Source organism: Cornus florida, unplaced genomic scaffold (assembly GCF_030987335.1).
Source record: "Cornus florida cultivar Cherokee Brave unplaced genomic scaffold, ASM3098733v1 CherokeeBrave_3.0.0_Hap2_Chr01, whole genome shotgun sequence".
NCBI lineage: Eukaryota > Viridiplantae > Streptophyta > Magnoliopsida > Cornales > Cornaceae > Cornus > Cornus florida.
Window position 1 is genome coordinate 79411057 of NW_026775571.1, and position 22420 is coordinate 79433476.

Here is a 22420-nt window from a genome sequence, read left to right on the forward strand (position 1 = left end):
AAAAGAGATTGAAATTTCCGACTCTCTTCTATCAACGCTTACACCTTATTTTATAGAAGAAAATATGTATTTGGTGGGCTTTTAGGTCCTCTGGCCCAATTAGGATGAGATACGGTTGGTAAAGAGAGGAATCCCATAACTTTTAATCTGACATGTCATACATTGCTCGAGCTTCAGGAACGATTGCTCGAGCAATACTGGATGGATACTCGAGCTTCAGTGAATGGTGCTCGATCATTACATTGACACTTAGCCAATTTTCTTTAACTATTTTTTGAAGCGTCTTTTTACTTTAACACTGCTCGATCCAAGCTTCATAGGCTTAAGTACTAAGTACCATGCTCGAGCATCTGGGGCGCATTACTTGAGTATCAAGGGATGATGCTCGATCCTTTGTTAATAGTGCTCGATCATGGAAATGATGCATGAGACCTGGGAGCATAGCCTTCAATTCAAAATCAACTCATTAATTTTTAACGCCTCATGCTCGAGCTTCAGGGTCAAGGCTCGAGCACCCTTGTAGTAAGGCTCAAGCATCAAGGTACGGATGCTCGAGCATTTGGCCTTGTTGACTTTTCTTCTTTTCTTTGTTGTAATGCTCGAACCTCAACATTTGGGCTCGAGCTCTAAGGCTTTAATTGCTTCAAACTTTACCAATTTAGCTATCGGCTTGCTCTGAATGACCGACAACGACTCGGTAAGCTTCAATATCAGCATAAAATCCCAATTTTAATCATTTTTCTAGGAAAGTACCTGAAACACACATTAAGCGTAAATTAGTTTAATAATAGATAGAAGTATCACTGTAGGTACTAACATATACGTACTTAGGGGCTCGAATATGCATATATTTAGCGCTCATCACACCCCCAAGCTTACATATTGCTAGTCCCTTAGCAATACGTAACTAAAAAGCCACTTTCATGGGAATCATGGTTTCATTTAGCCTATGCAACAAGCTTTTAAACCCCTAGGTTATCCCTAGTAGACGAGTTATAGTCTCGTGAGGATTTCTAGTGAAGATATCCACAAACTTCTCACATCAGTGCCTTTAATGCATAGTAAGCTTATTCAAGTCTGTTTTCAAATCATATCATCCCTTCAATTCATTCATCAGTCAAATACAACAAGTATACCAATCATGTAATCAGAAGAACTTTTAACTTCCAATCTCAGTTAAGCAACCATAGTCCCTACATATCAGTTCAATCATTTATTCAGCAATTTTAATCTCTAAAGATGCCTTTTGAAAGTGATCCTGCAATTCATCATGTGGCTTACTGTCCATACTTGCATTTATTCCTTGTCATTCCTCAATTCACAAGCAGACTCTTCAAATTCCAACTCCCAAGGCATTTTTATTATTTTTTTCTTTTTGGTATGCATATTTTTAAAAAAGGATACTTGTGCAATGTCTAGGTTTATTAAGCTTTCTAAATTACCCTTATAACGAACTTTCAGCCAATGACTCCCAGACCAGATGATCTTAGGGCATTAAGTGTTAAAACACCCCTAAGGACTTAATTGTTCAAGTATCTAGGCAACCTAAACCCCTTATGTAACAAGCTTTCAGCCAATAACTCTTAGACCAGACGATCTTAGGGCATTAGGTATCAGAACACACCCCTAAGGACTTAATCACTCAAGCAATCCAAGTACAAACCTGAACTTAATCCTTTTATACTTTTCTTTCCTTTTTTTTTTCATATATATATATTTTTATTTTTCATCCACATTGGTGAACATTTGTTTTTTGTTTTTTTTTTTTTTTCATACATACCAATTTTTCTTTATTTTTTTTTTTTCTATTTTATGCTTCAATTATCAAAACTATCAAATCTACCTGCTCATTTGAGTCTAACTCAAAACAAAACAAGACTTTCAATTTCTACCCCACAGACTTCATGCAAGTGTGAATATTGTGCAAAGTGTAGCATCTCAGAGATCAGTATCATTAAACAATAATTGTCCTAACAGAGTGCACCACAAACTACCAACTGATTGCAAAAATTTTCAAGGACTCCTTTTCACAATAATTTTGCATACAAACCATTTCTAACCAACTTCAGACTACAAACAGATAACTATTAACAGACTCAAACACATGCTTATATTATCATATAGTAAATCATATCCTTGTGTAAATTTTTCCAAGTGTAAATTTTTCCAATTGTTCCAAGCCAACCTTACCCCCAAACTTATTATGCATATTGTCCTCAATGTGTGAGAAGAAAAGAGAGATGGAAAAATATTACCATCCAAGCAGACCAGCAAAGATATAACAATGTCATGCACAGAGGAGTAAAAATGAGTTCCCAATATTTTCTTCTTCGACATAGTGGTCCCTCTCAAAAGCATCTCCAAACTTAATCTATTGTATCTGGTAAAATCAATAAATTCCAACACATATCAGAGTATCAAGTATATGGAGTAAGCATATAGAAATATAAACACAAGGATAATAGAACAAAAAACATGTATATATATATCAAAAATCAGTACAATGCTTGTCAAAAGAAAGACTTAGGGCAGATATACATAAGTACAACAATAAGAGCTGCCCTTGTAAACAAAACTACAGAAAAGTCCTAAAACTAATCCATAGATAGTGGTGGTGGAACAAAAGAAGTGGATGGGTCAGACGGAGTACGGTGAAGTAACTCCTCTAGTATGCTCTGTTGCGCAGTCAACATCTGACACAGCACTGTCTGACTATCCTGCAGCTCGGCCACCCTAGTCTATAAAGCTCTAATCTCAGCCTGAGAAGAACTCTCAGGCTGTGCTGCAAAAGCGGGTTTCCTCCTAACTTGAGGCTGGCTATAAGAAAGATTCATCTCCTCTCAGTAGTCTCATCATCAGCCCTCCTACCAATAACAGCTACATATCCCTCATCACCAAACTCTATCACATCTCTCCGATGTGCCGGCATATGGGACCAAACTTTATTCCATTCCCTCATTCCGAATTGTGGAGATTCTTCACATGATTCCTCTTTTGGACTCACCACAAATCCCTGCAGCTCTAATATCCTGGTAATCATATATGGAAAAGGCAGCGCATGTGTAGGAATATCCTTATGCGGTCTAATTTCAGCAAAATGCTAGTAGCTGACAAAAAATCATCCTAAGGAATGAATACCAGTGCTCAAACTGAATAGCAGAAAGTGCTTGGAGAAAATCAGTATTCCTAATAGTCTTATGTCCAAGAAGATGGACATTAGCAGAGATGATAGAATCTAGAATCCACAACCTTTTAGGAATTTTGGCTTTGGTAGTACTACTATGCTTTCTCCTAGCTAATCGACCATCACATAGCTTTTGAATTAAATTCTCAGCAATTGGTACCCTAGGGAATGGTGTAAAAACAGGACAGCTATGTCTCTCATCTACAACCTCAGGAAGCATATTATGACATTCAAGAGCTGTGGTAATAGGATCAGGATTAATAATTAAATCATACCCATCAATTCTAGTCCGAAGCTCCCAAGGGTCATCCTCACTATAAATTAGATTGAGGTAAAATAGACGAACAAGATGAGGATAAGCAACCTGAGTAATAGGGACCATAAGGTGAAGAAGATACCTGTAGCTGAAAGACTTCATAGCCCACCTAGTACGCGGATCATTGATGAACACCTGATAATCAAAAGTAGTTTCATAAGAAATTGGAACTGTTTGTTATGCACTTGGCAACATATCTTTCATCCCTCTAGCGCGTTTAGCAAAAGTAAGACGAACCATCTTCAAGATAACCTTTCAAATTTCTTAAAAATCTCCAGATACAGCAATCTGCTCCCCGAAGCTCGAGCTTCAAGTACCGATGCTCGAGCCTTTAGGAGCTAATGCTCGAGCCTCAATCTTCAATGCTCGAGCTCTACCTGAACTTCACTGAAGCAGATTACAGAACTCAGTTCAATAAATCAAGGCAAAGTGGATCTAAACAGCTAGTCTATGTAGATGATGCATGAACAAAATTCATAGACTCAAATATCCAAAGAATAACTTATACTCTCCCTCATTAGATCTAGGCAATTAATAAACTCATAAAATTCTATTTGAAGAAGAAGAAGAAGATTACCTCTATTTCTTACAGATCTGGAACAAGGATGTAAATTAGCACCGATTATGAATAGGAAGAATACTTAGAGAGCTTTTATAAAGAACGACCCATGTCTTTCCTTTTTGTTCTAGGCGAAGGAGTATTCAATTTCTTGATTTAAAACTTTTTAGAACCTCAGGCTCGAGCATCAAAGGTGTAAGCTCGAGCCTGCCACCATTAATGTCCAGCTTCACGATGATGGAAAGCTCGAGCTGTAGGTATGGATGGTCGAGCGTTTCACTACTGATGCTCGAGCATGGAGCTAATGATGCTCGAGCATGGAGACAAATTTTTGGCTTTTTAGATTTTTTCAATTTTTATTTTATTTTTTCATTTTATTCAAATCTAAACTAACTAAAAATTAAAATAAAGACTAAAACAAACTTAAAACCTAGAAGAGAAAATAACTAAATCAAAAACTTAAAATAACCAAATCAAAATCAAAATAAACTACGGTACAACATACAAATGCTAAATTTAACGTCGATAGCTCGACAGCATGCTAAGTTTTAAGTTGATAGCTTGACGACAACCTGATCTCTCTAGTCCAAATAAATAGGATCGTGAAGTTCCACTCCCTTAACTGTACCTCTCTGTACACTACCCTCTATGTAGGGTTTAAGTCTCTGTCCACTGACTTGGGACAACTGTCCAGTCTTACAATCTTGTATTTCTATTGCACCGTAAGGTGTAACAGACTTAACCATGTATGGACCTTCCCAACGTGACTTTAACTTTCCAGGGAAAAGTTTCAGTCGTGTATTAAACAACCAAACTTTTTGCCCAGACTCAAAAGTCTTACGCAAGATATGCTTGTCATGAAATGCGTTGGTCCTTGATTTATAAACTTTAGCACTCTCATAAGGATTATTATGTATTTCCTCAAGCTTAGTTAATTGTAGCTTCCTGTTAGAACCAACAGATGTAATATCAAAATTAAGCTTTTTTATTGCCCAGAAAGCTCTGTGTTCTAACTCAACGGGAAAATGGGACCCTTTACCATAGACTAAACGGTAAGGCGACATACCAATCGAAGTCTTATAAGCAGTACGGTAAGCCCACAAAGCATCATTTAGTCTATAAGACCAATCTTTGTGATCTAGCTTAACCGTTTTCTCAAGAATTCTCTTAATTTCATGACTGGATACCTCTACTTGGCCACTTGTTTGGAGATGATAGGCAGAAGTGATTTTATGGGTGACAGAGTATCTTTTGATTAAAGTATGGAAATGCCTATTACAAAAATGTGCACCGCCATCACTAATGATAGCTTATGGCATACCAAACCGAATAAAAATGTTCGTTTGAATGAACTCAAGCACGACTGTGTGATCGACGGTTTTAGTAGCTACTGCTTCAACCCATTTGGATATAGAGTCAATAGCCATAAGAATGTACTCATTTTTATTGGACAGAACAAAAGGACCCATGAAATCAATACCCCAAATATCAAAAACCTCAATAACTAAGATTGGAGTTAAGGGCATCATATTTATTCTAGAAATTGATCCTAGCTGCTAACATCTAAGGCATGACCTACAGAATAAATATGCATCCCGAAAGAGTGAAGCCAAAAGAAACCGCACTAAAGAATTTTAGCTGCAGTTTTCTTTGCACTGAAATGACCTCCACAAGCCAAACTGTGACAGAAGGTCAGAATACTATAAAACTCACTCTCGGGAACATATTTACGAATGATTTGATCAGCACAGTATTTGTATAGCTGAGGATCTTCGCAATAGTACATCCTAATTTGGAAAAAGAATTGATCTTTTTCTAGCTTTGACCAAGATAAAGGAATTTTACCTATTGCGAGGTAATTCACAATATCAGCAAGTTAAGGCAAATCCTTATAAGAAACCTCAAACAGTTGTTCATCCGGGAAGGAATCACAAACTGGAAGTGAAGTTAAGGTATCCTCAATTAGAATTCTAGAAAGATGGTCAGCTACAACATTCTCTAACCTTTTTCTTATCCCGAATTTTGTAATCAAACTCTTTAAGCAAGATGATCCATCAAATCAAATGAGGTTTGGTTTCCTTTTTGGAAAGAAGATGTTTCACAGCAGAATGATTAGAATAAACTACAACTTTGGATATATATATGATCTGAATTTATCCAAAGCAAAGACAAATGCAAGTAACTCTTTTTTAGTAGTGGTATAATTCAATTGTGCATCTGAAAGAGTTTTACTAGCATAGTAGATAACATGAGGAAGTTTATCCACTCGTTGTCCTAAAACAACACCCATAGCATAATCAAATGCATCACACATAATCTCAAATGGAAGAGCCCAATCCGGAGTATTCATGATAGGAGCTGAAGAAAGAAGAGAGCGAAGCTTTTGGAAACCTTTAAGGCATGATTCATTAAAGACAAAAGGAGCATCCTTTGCAAGTAGATTACACAAAGGACAGGAAATTTTGCTGAAATCTTTAATGAAGCGTCGATAGAACCCGGCGTGCCCAAGAAATGATCGCACTCCCCTTACGGAGGTAGGAAGAGGCAATTTGGAGATCAAATCTACTTTAGCTTTATCAACTTCAATACCTCTCTTTGAAATGATATGTCCTAAAACAATACCCTCTTAAACCATAAAATGGCTCTTCTTCCAACTAAGAATAAGATTCATTTCCTTACAACGGTGAAGCACTAGGGAAAGATTTTGAAGACAGTTTTCGAATGTGGACCTGAAAACAGAGAAGTCATCCATAAAGACCTCGAGAAAATTTTCAACCATGTCCGAAAAGATAGACATTATACACCTCTAGAATATTGCTGGCGCATTACATAATTTGAAAAGCATCCGTCTATATGCAAACGCACCGAATGGATAAGTGAAAGTAGTTTTCTCTTAATCCTTAGGATCAATGGCCACCTGATTATAGTTGGAATATCCGTCTAAAAAGCAATAATATCTCTGGCCAGCCAATCGTTGTAGAATCTAATCAATGAATGGAAGTGGAAAATGATCTTTTCTAGTAGCGGAGTTAAGTTTCCAGTAATCAATACACACACGCCATCTAGTGGTGGTGCACTGTGGAACTAATTCTCCTTTGGAATTCTCAACTATTGTAATACCTATCTTTTTGGGTACTACTTGAGTATGACTTACCCACTTGCTATCTGAGATAGGGTAGATTATTCCCGTATCTAGCAATCATCGTTGGAGTTCCCGAGATGTTCGGGCATCCTCCTCCAAATAAATCTGATGCATGCAAATTATAGGACTAATTCCTTTTAAATCAGTCACAGTCCACCCAATAGCCTCTTTATTTTGCTCAATAACTTTTAAGAGACTATTTTCTTGGGAACTTGTAAGATTGGAAGTAATGATCACCGGAAGGGTGTCATTTAAACCCAAGAAAGCATACTTAAGCTTTTCCGGTAGTGGTTTAAGCTCAAGCTTAGGTAGAGACTCTAAAGAAAGAATAGGCGGAGTATTAGAAAGTGGTGGAAGTAGCTCTAACCTAGATTTTCATGGAGGGAAATCTGTGATAGGAATAGAATCTATCAAAGAATTCACTTTAGCTATTGAAGAGTCAATATTAAAATCTTCATAATTGAAGTGATTCAGCCAAGCTTCTAAAGGATCCTTGGATAAAATAGTTGGGAGTGATTCCTCAACCAACTCATCAATAACATCAAGGAAGAAGCATTCACTATCATCGTGGGGATGATGAATAGCATTAAAGATATTTAGCTTGACTTTCATATTTCCAAAAGATAAATCCATGACTCAAGTCGTACAATTAATGCAAGCATTTGCTGTGGCTAGAAAAGGTCGCCCAAGAATAACTGGAATATACTTTTTGGAATCGTGGACTGGTTCTGTATCAAGAACTAAGAAATCGGCCGAAAAATAGAACTTGTCCATTTTTATGAGTACATCTTCAACAATACCTCGTGGTTGTCTGACAAAACGGTCAACAAGCTGTAGAACAACCGACGTAGGTTTTAACTCTCCCAAACCTAACTTCTTATACACCGAGTAAGGAATAGATTAACACTTGCTCCAAGGTCAAGAAGCGTTCCGTCTATCACATTGTTTCCAATGGGGCAAGAAATTGTAAAGGCACCAGGATCTTTAACCTTTAGAGGAGTGTTATACTTAAGAATAGCACTAACATGCTCGGTGAGACAAACTTTCCTAGGAACTTGGCTTTTGGATTTCCTTTTAAGAGTGCACAAGTCCTTTAGAAATTTAGAATAGGCTGGAATTTTCTTTATAACATCAAGCAAAGGAATATTGATTTTGACCAGTTTAAAAACCTCCATCATATCTTAAATTTTCTACCCTTGTTTACCAAAGTGGGAGGGTTCTTTGAGACGTTTAGGATAAGGCGTTTTTGGCTTATAAGCTGTCTCAAGGTTAGGAGTAGATGAAGAAGTGACTTCATCTTCAACTCCTTTTGTGGATTGTGGAATAGAACTTGAAGGAACATCCTTGGGATGTGGATTATAAATGATGGGAATTATAGGAATCCTAAACCTTTCTTTTTCCTCCTGTCCTTTCTCAACTTGGTTATCAACCACTCTACCACTCCTCAATGTAGTGATAGCCTGAACTTGCTCATGATGAATACCTGAAGAATTGGTTCCATCAATCATGTAAGTCTACCCTTTTGGGTTAGCTATTGGCTGACTAGGCAGCTTTCTATCCTCTCTTCGAGATAGAGTACTCGCTATTTGTCCAACTTGAGCCTCTAGCTTTGTTATGGCTTGAGAATGAGAATTAAGAAGTTTGGTGTTAGCTTTAATTTCACTAAGAGCATTGAGTACTTGATCCTCAAAAGCAAAATTTTTAGGTGGAGGTGGAAAATTAGGAGCTTGAGTGGTTTGATTCCTAAACTGAGGTGGACGGTAAATACCAAATTGGTTAAAAGAATTATTTTATGGCATAGGATTGGATGAATTTTGATATTGCCCCTGAGATTGGGAAACAGCGTTTCCTTGATTTGGATTACGCCATGACATATTGGGATGATCTCCTTAGCCAGAATTATATGTAGAAGAATATGGATTATAAGCTAGCCTAGAGAATGCAGCATTCACTTGCTCCTGTGGGATCTCAGATGATTGTCCCAGCATAGGGCAAGTGTCAGCAAAATGGTTAGAATTAACAAAGATGGAACAAACTTTCTTTGGCAAGGGAGTTTGTGGATAAGCAATAGAGCAAAGCCAGATGATAGGATTTGATTGAACTTACGATTCAAGGCTTCTATTTGAGCAGCTAACTCACTAGATTTATCTACCTCATAAAGTTTTTCAACATTATGCATTCCAGGTGAAGACCTAGACCTAGAGGAAGAAGCATGTTGCTCTGAGTTTTCACTTAGGGTCTCAAACAGTTCCCAAGCATCAGCCGAACTCTTACGCAGAAAAGCTCCATTGATGGAAACATCAACCATATTTCTATACGAGTCTGTAAGACTATCATAGAAGATCTGTATTAAGTGCCATTGAGCAATATCATGGCGTGGACACTTTCTCAAAAGATCATTATATCTCCCCATACATTATGGAGCTATTCTCCCGGGATTTAGGAAAATGCCATGATTTCTTTCCTCATTCGTATGGTTTTACCCATAGTGTAATATTTCTTCAAGAACTCCTGTTGCAACATGTCCTATGAAGATATGGAATTTTTTGGAAGGGACTGCAACCAAGTTCTTGCTTTATCTTTGAGAGAGAACCGGAAAAGACGCATTCTGAATGAATCATTGGATAGAGTGGTCAACTTGGTAGTTGAACACAATTCCAAAAACACATCTAAGTGCTTATAAGGATCCTCTTCTACATACCCATGGAAGGTAGGAAGCATTTGGATCATAGCAGGCTTGATCTCAAAATGGGTTGCATCAGCATCCGGAAAAACAAAGCACGAAGGGGACGTATATATGGTAGGAATGAAATGATCCCTCAATTGTAGTTGTTGTGGAGGAACAGGTGGAACCCATTCTCCATTACCATTACCATTGTTACCCGGTGCATTATGTTGCTCAGCCATACTTTCAGAAGAACTATCAATATTATTCAAGTGTTTTATAAACTTTCTTAATTGACTTAAAGTTCTTTCCATTTCAGGATCATGCACTAAAGGTTTTGACCTAGTTTGGCGAGTTAACATGCACTGGTTCCACTAATCCTAACAGTATCAAAAATAAAAGACTTCAAGTAATAGAAAAATAGAAAGAACTCACAAAAGGTTTAATAAACCGAAGCTTTTTCTCCCTTAAACGTCTTTATCCTTACCGCTAATTTGTACCTGAAAAGAAAAAGAAATAAGATGAGATATCAGAAAGTTTGAAGACAGGTAAACCAAAATAACTAATTAAAAACTAAACAAAAACAATCTCCCCGGCAATGGCCCCAAAAATTGATTTGTCTCTCGCAATCGTACGATATCGTATAGGATATAGCTCTATCCAAAGAGGATGTCGAACTCACAGAGAGATGGAATTTGTATTAGCCTTTAAATTAGTTTCGTGGTTTATAGAAAACTTGGTTATAGAGTTTGTTGGTTGTCACGATTTAACAAACTTGAATTAAACAAAATATGAAATAAAAGCAAATTAAACTAAATCGAATGATCAGAGAGGGAAGATCTTAGGGCTTTGACTTCACCACAATGGTTATACTATGGTCAATTGAATCAACTCTGGGATTTTAACTAATTTTGTTTTCAAATGAATTGAACTCAATAACATTCGTTCAGTTCGGAGTTTAAAGAAAGATGTTTTACAACTTTAGCTAACTATAATCCATCTGCGGTTAGCGTGGACTATTCACCTACCTACGTTACCTACTTTAACTATTGTGTGAATGACCCACCTTTCATAAGCATAAATTATGAAAACGTTCTTTTGTAAAATACGTTGGAACACCATTATATGACCTCTATCCTTGTGTTCGGCAGGGCTCCGCCAGATACCGTACAACAAGGTAGGTTAAGAATAGAACATAAATTATTATATCTAAGATAAGGTAATAACAATTTATATTCTACTAAAGCATGAAAAATCACTCGAGTTGTCTCAAGTGCTCACAGTCATATAATCAAGAAAAAATTGTATATTACAATAAACTCAGAGTCAAAATAATCAAACCATAATATAACGTTGGGTTACATCAGTACCCTAAGAAAGGGATTAGTTACTCATGACAAGGTTGGATAACATCTGTGTTGAGTTCAGCTCGATCATCACGGAGACACCTCTCTTCTCAGGATCTGCACTTCTAAGGTTGTAGGAACCCTAAAAGCCACCACACCTTCAGCCTTCTGAATAACACTGTAAAAGAGAATGAAATTTCTGACTCTTTTCTATCAAGGCTTACGCCTTCTTTTATAGAAGAAAATGTGTATTTGGTGGGCTTTTAGGTCTTCTGGCCAACTGGGATGAGATACGGTTGGTAAAGAGAGGAATTCCGCAGCTTTTAGTTTGACATGTCATGCATTGCTCGAGCTTTAGGAACGATTGCTCTAGCAATACTGGATGGATGCTCGAGCAATACTGAATGGTGCTTGATCATTACATTGACACTTAGCCAATTTTCTTCAACTATTTTCCGAAGCGTCTTTTTCCTTTAACATTGCTCGATCCAAGCTTCATAGGCTTGAGCACTAAGTACCATGCTCGAGCATCTGGGGCGCATTGCTCGAGCATCAAGGGATGATGCTCGATCCTTTGTTGATAGTGCTCGATCATGGAAGTGATGCACGAGACATGGGAGCATAGCCTTCAATTCAAAATTAACTCATTAATTTCCGACGCCTCATGCTCGAACTTCAAGGTCAAGGCTCGAGCACCTTTGGTTAAGGCTCGAGCTCCCTTGTAGTAAGGCTCGAGCATCAAGGTACGGATGCTTGAGCATTTGGCCTTGTTAACTTTTCTTCTTTTCTTTGTTGTAATGCTCGAACCTCAACACTTGGTCTCGAGCTCTAAGGCTTCAATTGCTTCAAACTTGACTAATTTAGCTCTCGGTTTGCTCTGAATGACCGGCAACGACTCGGTAAACTTCAATATCAGCATAATATCCCGGTTTTAATCATTTATCTGGGAAAGTACCTGAAACACACATTAAGCATAAATTAGTCTAATAATGGATAGAAGTATCACTTTAGGTCCTAACATATACGTACTTAGGGGCTCGAATATGCATATATTCAGCGCTCATCATGTAACATACAGTCATGTTAAACAGATACTGAAAACTTCTAGGTACTTAAGTACGTATGCACATAGACATGTTATCAAACTAAGCACATAAATATGTTATAATACCAAAACAGGTTAATGAGTAGCATATAAACATATCAAAGCAAATCAACGAAAGCATGATAAGCACCCAAAACCCGTCGTCCAATGTTTTCGAACTGGTGTCGTCTGTGGGGCAACAAGTTAAAACATGTTAAAGAGTGGCCAAGTTTGAATTTATAAAGTGCCACTACTACCTCTAACTACTAATATAGCTAGGGTGAGTAGGGATCGTCCCACGGGATTGGAAGCATACTTTTGCTTGGAAACAAGATTGGATTAGTAGATTAAGTGATCAAAGATGGTTTGATTGGTTAATTAAACTACAATTTCAACTAAATGGATGCAAAGTAAAACAATTGAAATAGAATAAAATGTAGAGAATATAAGAGAGGGATCTTGGGACTTAGAGGTCACTACTAAGCATTACCTTCCTAGACACTCAATATGCAATAAATGAGGGGAATTATATGTTGCAATACTAATATGTGTGATTGATTGAATCAACAAGCATGGATGACTAATTAAGCATACATTTTCTAGACAACTAATGAATAGTATAATATATCAAATTAAGCCATTGTTCCTTATTTTAAGCTCACAATCAAAACACATCAACAACTAAGAAATATACTACTTGTATTCATAAGCATGGAATATCAAACAACAAGCATGGATTGTCCTCCCATCTAAGAAAATAAGGCAACTACACTACAACTAAGCTAGGGACATAAAAATTAAACTAATTAAACTAAGAAAAAGGCACAATCCATCAAGAAATGAGTATGAACCATCAAACAAACCATAAGAGTATTTCATTAAAGCACCATGCTTTGACAATCTCTAAATTCATAGCATCAACACATATAGACATGCATCAATATCACAAAACCTAGAGATAAACCCATGAACATCTATTCTAGCATACATAGACATACGAATAGAATGAAATGATCAATTGGAAGTCTTAAACCACACAAATCATTATAGAAACAAGATTCATGTATAAATCAAATGTCAAAACAAGAATTACAACACAAATCCCCTCTAAATACAAAGCATCAAGGTCTAGAAAACATGCTTAGGGCTAACTCTAGCCCCAAGAAGATGTTTAGCCACTCATTAATGTAGTTATCCAACCCTCAAAGGCCATCTCCATGGTAGGAATGATCTTCTTTTCCTTGATGGAAACCCTAGATGAGTGAAAGAACTCCGAAATGGTGTGTATCTCTCTAATCTCTAGACTACTCCAACCTCTCTCTTGTGTAGTTCTTTTTTTCTCTAGCTTGTATATGATTCTCTAAGATTGTATATGTGCAAAATGGTTCAAAATCCTTATATAGGAAGCTCGTGTGTCACACCTAATAGTCAGACCTCGTGCACTAGGACCTCCAAATGATTGCACCATGAGCACCCTTTTAATTAGCTAGAATTCTGTTTTTTTTTTTTTTTTTTTTTTTTTGCACTTAAGGGGGTATGATCGATCGAACCATGGTGGGGCCTTTTGGAATACTGACAAATCTGAGATATTTTGGAAAAAAGACAAAAGCGGTAGATAGGGATAAGATCAAAGAAGTTCGATAAATTAGAGAATTGTTGGATCGATTGAAGAAGGTATTTTGGTGAGAAAAATGACAAAAGGCTCGATCCATCTTGAAATAGTTGGAACAATCACTGTGAGATCGATCTGAGCTTGGTCTGATTGGTTGAAGATTGCTGTTTTCCACCTCTTTGCTTCCATTTTGCTCTTTTCTTCCATTGAGCTGGAGATTACATCTTTTATGCTCTAATTTAGCTTAATTAACTTATTTTAGGGATAAGTGCCTGAAAAAGGCAATAACACGAAATTAGTCTAAAATGAAAAAATAAGATAGATAAAGGTCCTAGAATACTCGAGCTTAAGGGGTTTAAATATGCATTTTTCAGCGCTCATCACGAACCTAGGAGCTCTGATACCACCGGTGATGACCCTGGATTTTACAAACAAAGTGTGTCCTGTGATGACCCGAAACGGATCCAAAAATGCGAAAGCTAAACATGAACAAGTTTATAGAGATGTACGTCATCCCTAAGACACAAGAATGACATTCCGAGGAGTCCCATGACTCAGCGAAAGCAAGACTAGAGTTAGGGTTTCAAAACCTCCAAGGAAAGGACCAAGGGCAAAATGGTCATTTCAAACTGAAATGGGTACCACCATGCACACCATTTGAAAGACAACAAAAAATTAACAAAGATGGACTCAAGAATCATTTGATTCGGAGCCCGGACGGCAAGGATATCAAGTCTTGAAGTCAAAGTTAGGGAAACCCCATCTCGATTCGAACGAAATCCTGACACTACTTCACTAAAACTTGAATATCTTGAGGTACAAATGGAATCTGAAGCTATAATTAGTACCATTGGAAAGCTTATTTTGAAGCAATCAATTTAGACTCAAGAACGGACCAATTCAGAGTTAAAACGAAAAAATTACGATAATTTGAAGTCGGAAGAGCAGTGCTGAAACAAGGTGCAAGAAAGATGGACGAGCGCTCCTCCAAGGGCAACGAGCGCTCATAAATAAGCTCATCCTGTGCAGTAACCAATGTCCTAATTATGAGTACTCATCCCCCATGGACGAGTGCTCGTCCAGCAGACAAGCTTAACAGCTTTTTGGACTTTAAACGTAATTTTGAAGACTTTTTGGGTTTGAAAAAAACACAAAGAAGAACCCCCCCTCCCCCCCCAAAAAAAAAATCATGTTTTTTAGCCAATCATGCCTAAAGAAAACTTTATTTTTCATGTGAAAATCCCAAAATGCCCTTATGCACGATTTTTTGTAAAAGAAAAGTGAAATGATTCTATAGGAGGCTCATTTCACCAAGGAAGGAGTTTTGCTCGAAAACAATCATGCACACAGATGTAACTTACCTATTGGGATGTGCTACAATGATCCACGGCTTAAACATACTGCCGATGCGAAATCCGACCGCTGACAGCCAAAAAAGGCGAAAACGCGCATGAAATAAAAATTTTGAAATCTAAAATTTTAAAATAATTTTAAATTACCGTTTGACCCTTGGCCACACTTCATACATGATTAATGAGACCCTATGGAAGTTCTAAAGTGCACTTCGCACACCCCATGCAAATGTAGTGAAGCTAATACTTGTCATTTTTCTAATTTCCCATAATATAACTTGAAAGTAAAGGTGCTTAGGAAACAAAGTAAGTGTCATTGGCCTACGACTTCATCTCATACAAGTCAAATATATCACAAAAGTTGTACTTAGATACACATTACATATTGTTTGAACAAAGTTTACAACTTTTGACATAATAAACCAAAATAAGCATGATATGCTAACAAGTGTATATTCTAGTATAACAAAAATACTCCAAGTAGTCAAGCAAGCCTAGGGACATTGCGATTCCCATAACAACGTTTTTTTACTTGAAAAATAACCCGATAACTTTGGGGTGAGTAAACAAGTTACTCGTAGGGAATGAGCATGCATAGACCTATCTTTTTATAAGATTATCACATTAACATGGTACAATTCAAAAGGGGTCATGCCACCTAAAGTCTATGTCAAAATGTTTCTATAGAATCACTCCTAAGTTATATTAACATAAGGCACATGAATTAAAATATCTATGAGATTGAACAAGATTGGAATAATCCATATAACAGGACATGATTTAAATCTTCAAGGAATACAACTTGAAATTTAAATAGTGAAATCAACCAATGTGGATACTTAGATATCACCCGGATTAAAACCGTATTCTTGGGATCACTTTAGGGCTACTAACCCATATGTACCTTCCCCTAGTGCGCACTATAGTGTACGGAACTCTCTATCTCCCATACTAGAACCAAGTCCTAGCCAAGTCAAGTTCTTGATGATATTCCAAGTATTCAAAATTAACAAGTTGTGCAACCAAGAGTGTATCAAGATATAAGTAATGCATTAAATCACGTTCCATGCACAACAAAGATTTTGGAACACACAAGTTATATCCTAAGTCCTCAACTATAATGGTATGTGAAATGTCAAGAAATCATAGTATGCATCTACATAGACTACAAACTAACATTTATAGAATAAGGAATCCATTGATGTAAATATACCACCAGTATAAGATTAATGATTTAATTATTTATTTAATAACACTTGAACAATTAAATCATTTTAATGTAAGGGTGCAAGTTTATTAACTACATTAATGAAGCTAAGTTGCAACAAGTCATGTTACATGATAAAAAGGCAAAAGCCCAAATCATTATAACACTAAGTATAAATTAATTAACTTAATTAATTAATTTCTCTAAAAATCAAAGTTATTCAAAAATTCTCAAAATAACATATGTGAAAGATCACTCCATGGTCATTGCATATATTAAATCAAAAGTGCAACATGAGCAAGATATCATCATGTAGAATTTAATTAATTTAAATTAATTAATACTTTAGATTTCAAAAGTTATTCAAATGATCCCAAATTAATATATAACAAGGATTAAGTCATCGCATGCCACATATCAAGTCTCAAATGAGATACAAGCAATGTACAATTAAGTAAAATTTAAATCAAACTAAATTAATTAAATCTCTAAATTCTAAAACAACTCCAAATGACTTTATACTAATACAAGTTATAGATCAAGTCATGGCCTTTAAGAAAATCATGTCCTACCTTAATTTCATGCAAGGTATAACAACCTACTAATTTAAAAATTAAGTAAAAGACATGTAAACAATTTATAGTAAACTATAAAAACAATCAAAACATTAGATTAAAAACCTAAATCACCCCCTACCTCACTAGAGAAAAGTATCTCTAGAATCCAAGGCAAGCAAGCTCCAAATGATCTACTCTTTAAGGGTTATGTAGAGGAGGATAAGGTGAACTAAAAGTATTCCTAAGATTAAGGTTGAATGTGAGAAGAAAGGCTTCAAAAATCATTTTCAAAGCCTAAGCATCAAGTTTCTCTAAGGATGACTAGATTTTCTTTTCAAGAGAGGGATTAGATAAAATGGTGAAGATGAAATGTGAGTGGAGGATATGGAGATCCTCCACTCACTACGTGAATTAGCACTATGATCAACACACACTATTTTGGGTCAATTTCACAAAAACCCTTCTTTAAAACTATAATCCCAAAATAACCTAAAAATATTTGCAAAGGGGTCCCTCCTCTAAATATCTTACAAACTTAATTACAAAGTGGTCCTCAAGACAAAAATAATTACTCATAGTAATTATACAAATAACCCCAAAAGAAAGAAAAAATTCCAAAGAAATATGCATCCATACCTCTAAGGAAGAAAGTACACTAATAACATGCAGTTCTATGAAAGTAAAAATACACATTTCTAAGAAATCATGTCCCCACATGTAAAAGTGGAAACAAAACCGAACACAAGAAGTGAGGTTATGCAAGGGAAAACAAAACTGGGAAAAAGACGAAAAAGAAAAGAAAAGAAAAATGAGCCCAAAAAAAAAAAAAAAATGAGTGAAATGACCGAGTCATTACACAGTCCATTCATTAATGGATTGCAATTATAAGTTGTGTGCTTATATATTCAATAGATACTCGTTGTTTCTAAATATGTTCTTTAATGATAAAGTATTTCAACTTTAGAATACCTATCATTTTTTATAGAAGAAGATCAACAATTGCTGCATAAATTTTCAGCAATCTAAAAATGGTACCCATAACTTCAAGTCCTGAAATAAATTCTGCAACTCTAAATTGTAGCATCAAAGTTTGCTATAAATTAAAAAAAAATCATAATAGATAATGCAATAACAAATTACTTTGCAATTTTTGATAATATTGTTTTTCCAGGCAAAAGAAACAAATAACCAGTTGTGGATTAATTATTATTCACATATTCATAAAAAATGTCTTCCTAAGTGTGAGCATATAATCTTTTATCCATTACCAACTTGTATATACATCAAACTCCACAATATATGCATAAGGAATATTTTTTCATTTCTTTACCTTCTAGCTAACTCATTCTTTGGGATTGCATTTGGCTAAATTTATCCCCTTTAATATATGGAATAATACTAGCTGAACAATATTCCATACCAAATCTTTCTAGAACTCTTTCAATATATACATTTTGAGACAATTCTAAAAAAAAACCACGTGATCTATCATGGAATATTTCAATTCCTATCGCGTACGATGCCTCATCTATATTTTTTATTTCAAAGTTCTTAGAGATAACTTTTAGTTTCATATAATAAACTAAGATCACAACTAGCAAATAAAATATCATCAATATATAGAACCAGAAATATAAACTTACTTCCACTAATCTTCTGGTATATACACCGATCAATAGTGTTTTCCTTAAAACCAAAAAAAATAATGGTATCACTGAACTTAATATACCATTGTTGGAAAGCTTGTTTAAGTCCATATATTGACATCTTAAGTTTACAGGCCATGTATTCTTTACTTTCAAAATCAGATTCTTACAGATATACCACATAATCATTTGAAATAACAGATTTTCTTTCTCTTTGAGATTGTCTTAATGTTATTCTTTGTGGTTTTTCTACAATCTATTCATTGGTGACAATTTCATTATGGAGTTATTGATCATTCAATTGTTCTTCGTTGTTATACGATTCAACAACTAAATGAACAATTATTTCCTAAAAGTTATGGGTAAATAAATTTGTACCCTAACTTCTTGAATGATCACATTCTTATTTTTATCACTCCTACTAACTTCACCATTCTTAATGAATCTAACATTTTCGGTTTCAACAATTCTCGTACTATGTTTAAAATAATTAAACTTGTATATTTTAGATTATGGGTAACAAGAAATTATTTGACATACTCCTAACCATATTCATAAGAGTACAATTATGCCTTTCAGCTACACGCTTCTACTGTGGCATGCTTGATATAGTATATTGAGCACAAATGCTATGCATTTTAAGGAATTTAGCAAACGGTTAGAGTATTAACCTGTTTCATTATACTTTCAATAATATTCACTACTTTTATATGATTTTATAATTTTTTTCACTTTTCTATTTAGTTATTTTTCAACCTCATTTATGTGTACTTCAAGAGTACCCATTGCTTGAGATTTTTCATGCAATAAATAGATATATTCATAACATGAAAAATCAACTATAAAGGCGATAAAATACTTTTCTCCACCAAAAGATGGAACATCAGAAAGTCTACAAATGCCTGTATGAATAATTTCAATAAGTTCTGTACTTCTTGTGGCTCATTTCTTTGTGTGTTTGATTTGTTTACCCTTAACACAACCCCCACACACACCAAAATCAGTAAAGTTTGAATTCAGAAGAATCACATCCTTTAATAATTTTCCTAACCTTTCAATGAATAATGTGCCAGTCTTTTATGACACAAGATAAATAAATTTTCATTAATTGAGCTACGCTTAATTCTAACACTATGATGTAAGGTTAAAAGGATTTTAATAAATAAACTATCAAGTTTGAATTTACAGAAATCATCAACAAGAATACCATAACTCACAAATTAGAATATCTTGAATAAACATCATTATCAAATTTGAAGGAAAAACTATTAATATAAAGTTTTTAAATAAAATAAAATTATGGGAAATTGAAGAAATATAAAGAGTTTAAAACAATTTAAATAAAATCCATTATCTAAGACTAAACAAAATATCTCAATGGTTTCAACAAAAAAATTTCCCAATTCTCATAAATAAGAAATTTTCATTTGAATTTGTGGTTTAGGCCATAAGAAATCCATGCATCAATTAGAAACATAAACATTAGTACTTAAGTCAACCTATCATGTATTAGAAATAATTTTAATAAGTAATTCGAAATATACAAAAGTCAAAAGCTTACCATTCTTTTTTGAATCATTCTTTATGTTTCATGTGATATTTCTAAAAGTGTTCAATACATAAATGACACTTTTTGCATTATTACATTCCATATGTTTAATAGATTGACTAAAGTCTTTTAATTTTGGGTGTTGCTCGCTTAATGCCCTTTTAAGTTTTTTCTCAAATTTCTTTCTAAATTCTTGAGTTATGAGATGAACTAATGATTACCTTGCTGCTTAAGTTTTAATTGTCTCTTTCTAAATGAACATAATGGTCAATTAATTCACTGTCCACTTGTCTTATAGTGTTAATTTGAAATGACCTATACTGAGTAAACAAAAATTGAGAATAAATTGAATAAGAAAATTCCCATCCACAATCATCCCTAAGGTTCTCAATTTTGGAGCAACATTAGTCATCTAAAAAACATATTTATACATGATACGAGTAGTAACAAAAATGCATAGTAGTGATATTAATTAATAATTTTTATTTTAGACATTTATGTACAATACGAAAATATTCTTTTAGTCAAATATTCCTTAGCATTATCACTATGGGAAACAATTATTCGCATAATTATAATGCTTAATTTGTTCGATCTCTCCCAAGCTTTATGGAGAATCAATAAGTTTCTCAATTTAGAATGCTAAATCAAGATGTAGCACATCTAAATTTTGAACTTAACTTACTCATTCCATTATGAAAAGTTAGTCCTATTAAGAATTATAATTGATGTAGCATGTGAATTAAGGAATGTAATAAAACAAACATAATAAGACAAAATGCTCACAACAAAAATGCTTTGAGTTTTTAACACGTATATATAACTTAAAATATAAATACAATGTATAACTATAGTACCCCTTTGGGTGGCAATTATAAAATACTAATAATGATACTTTTTTGTATTTATATGTATTTAATTGGTGATGCATTATTTAATTAAACAGGTAAGTTACATTTGAATATCCTATATTCACCTAATTAAAAAATACATACAACCCCTTAATTTTCATTTAATTACTTGAAAATCAATTCCCTTTGGGGAATTATTTCTCATAATTAAATAAACTCAATATTCATGAATATCACAAAAAAAATCATAAGCATCATAATTCATGAAATATTACAATTATTCTTACCACTCAAAATAATATCCATCAACCATGATGGTTGGGCCACTTTAGTAACTACCAACCTTTACATAATATAAATATTAAATTAGCTAGTAACTAATTTATCATTAATTATGTCTACTACAAAAATTAATATTCATCAATCATTATGATTAGGCCACTTTGGTAGCTACCAATCTTTACATAATATGAATATTAAATTAGACAGTGATTAATTTATCATTAAGTTACCTATTTAACATTATACACACATACTCATACTAATCGATCCAAATTTAGGTAGGTTCGATTCCAGAAACTTAATAGTCCAAAAATTCAATAAAAATATCATTTTACTTTATATACATAATAAAACATATTATTTTTATTTTCGAACTTGAAAATCATAATTGAATCAAATTAAAATTGATTCTTCATTATGTATGTATGTTTAAATTTCTAATACATATTTATTTTTAATACAATAAATAAAAAGACATACTTTTATTTATTTAATATATATATATATATATATTAGAAAATTAAAAACACGGATCTTTGAAATCATTGGACAAGTTATATCTTCAAAATAATGACAAACAGGACTTCCAACTTTCCAATTTCATGTATGATTCAAATCATGCACGAAAATCGAGAACATAAAGCATATATGTTGTTTGTCTTACACGCATTATGCATCTGTTTGAACTATTACTCATTTGTAAACTATCATGTAAACTACATATTAGTATTCAACTTTCAGTAATTCAATTTGGGTCGAAAATCAAGGTAGAAAATCAAAATAAATTGTTTGGTATACAAACCGATCAAGATCTACCCTTGAGAATTGTAAGACATTATATAACCAAACCCACGAGACTGATCAACATGAAACTGATCAAAACATACCTCCGATTCCAAACGAAGAATTATAGAATTATTAATTTAAATCTTATTTACACATATTATTTACGCAACATTAATGAAAAATAATGAATTCCTAAACCATGCTCTGATACCATATGTAAACTTTAATTATTCGTGCAAATTATTCATTACAAATAAACATGAATCTCAAAATTTTAGAACT

The 22420-nt window shown here is 34.3% G+C and overlaps 1 protein-coding gene across 1 annotated transcript in view; it reads left to right on the forward strand.

The window, feature by feature from the left end:
* LOC132275773 (disease resistance protein L6-like) overlaps window positions 1-22420 on the forward strand; it is a 38177-nt gene that overhangs the window by 13718 nt on the left and 2039 nt on the right. The gene's annotated exons all lie outside the window — the stretch shown is intronic.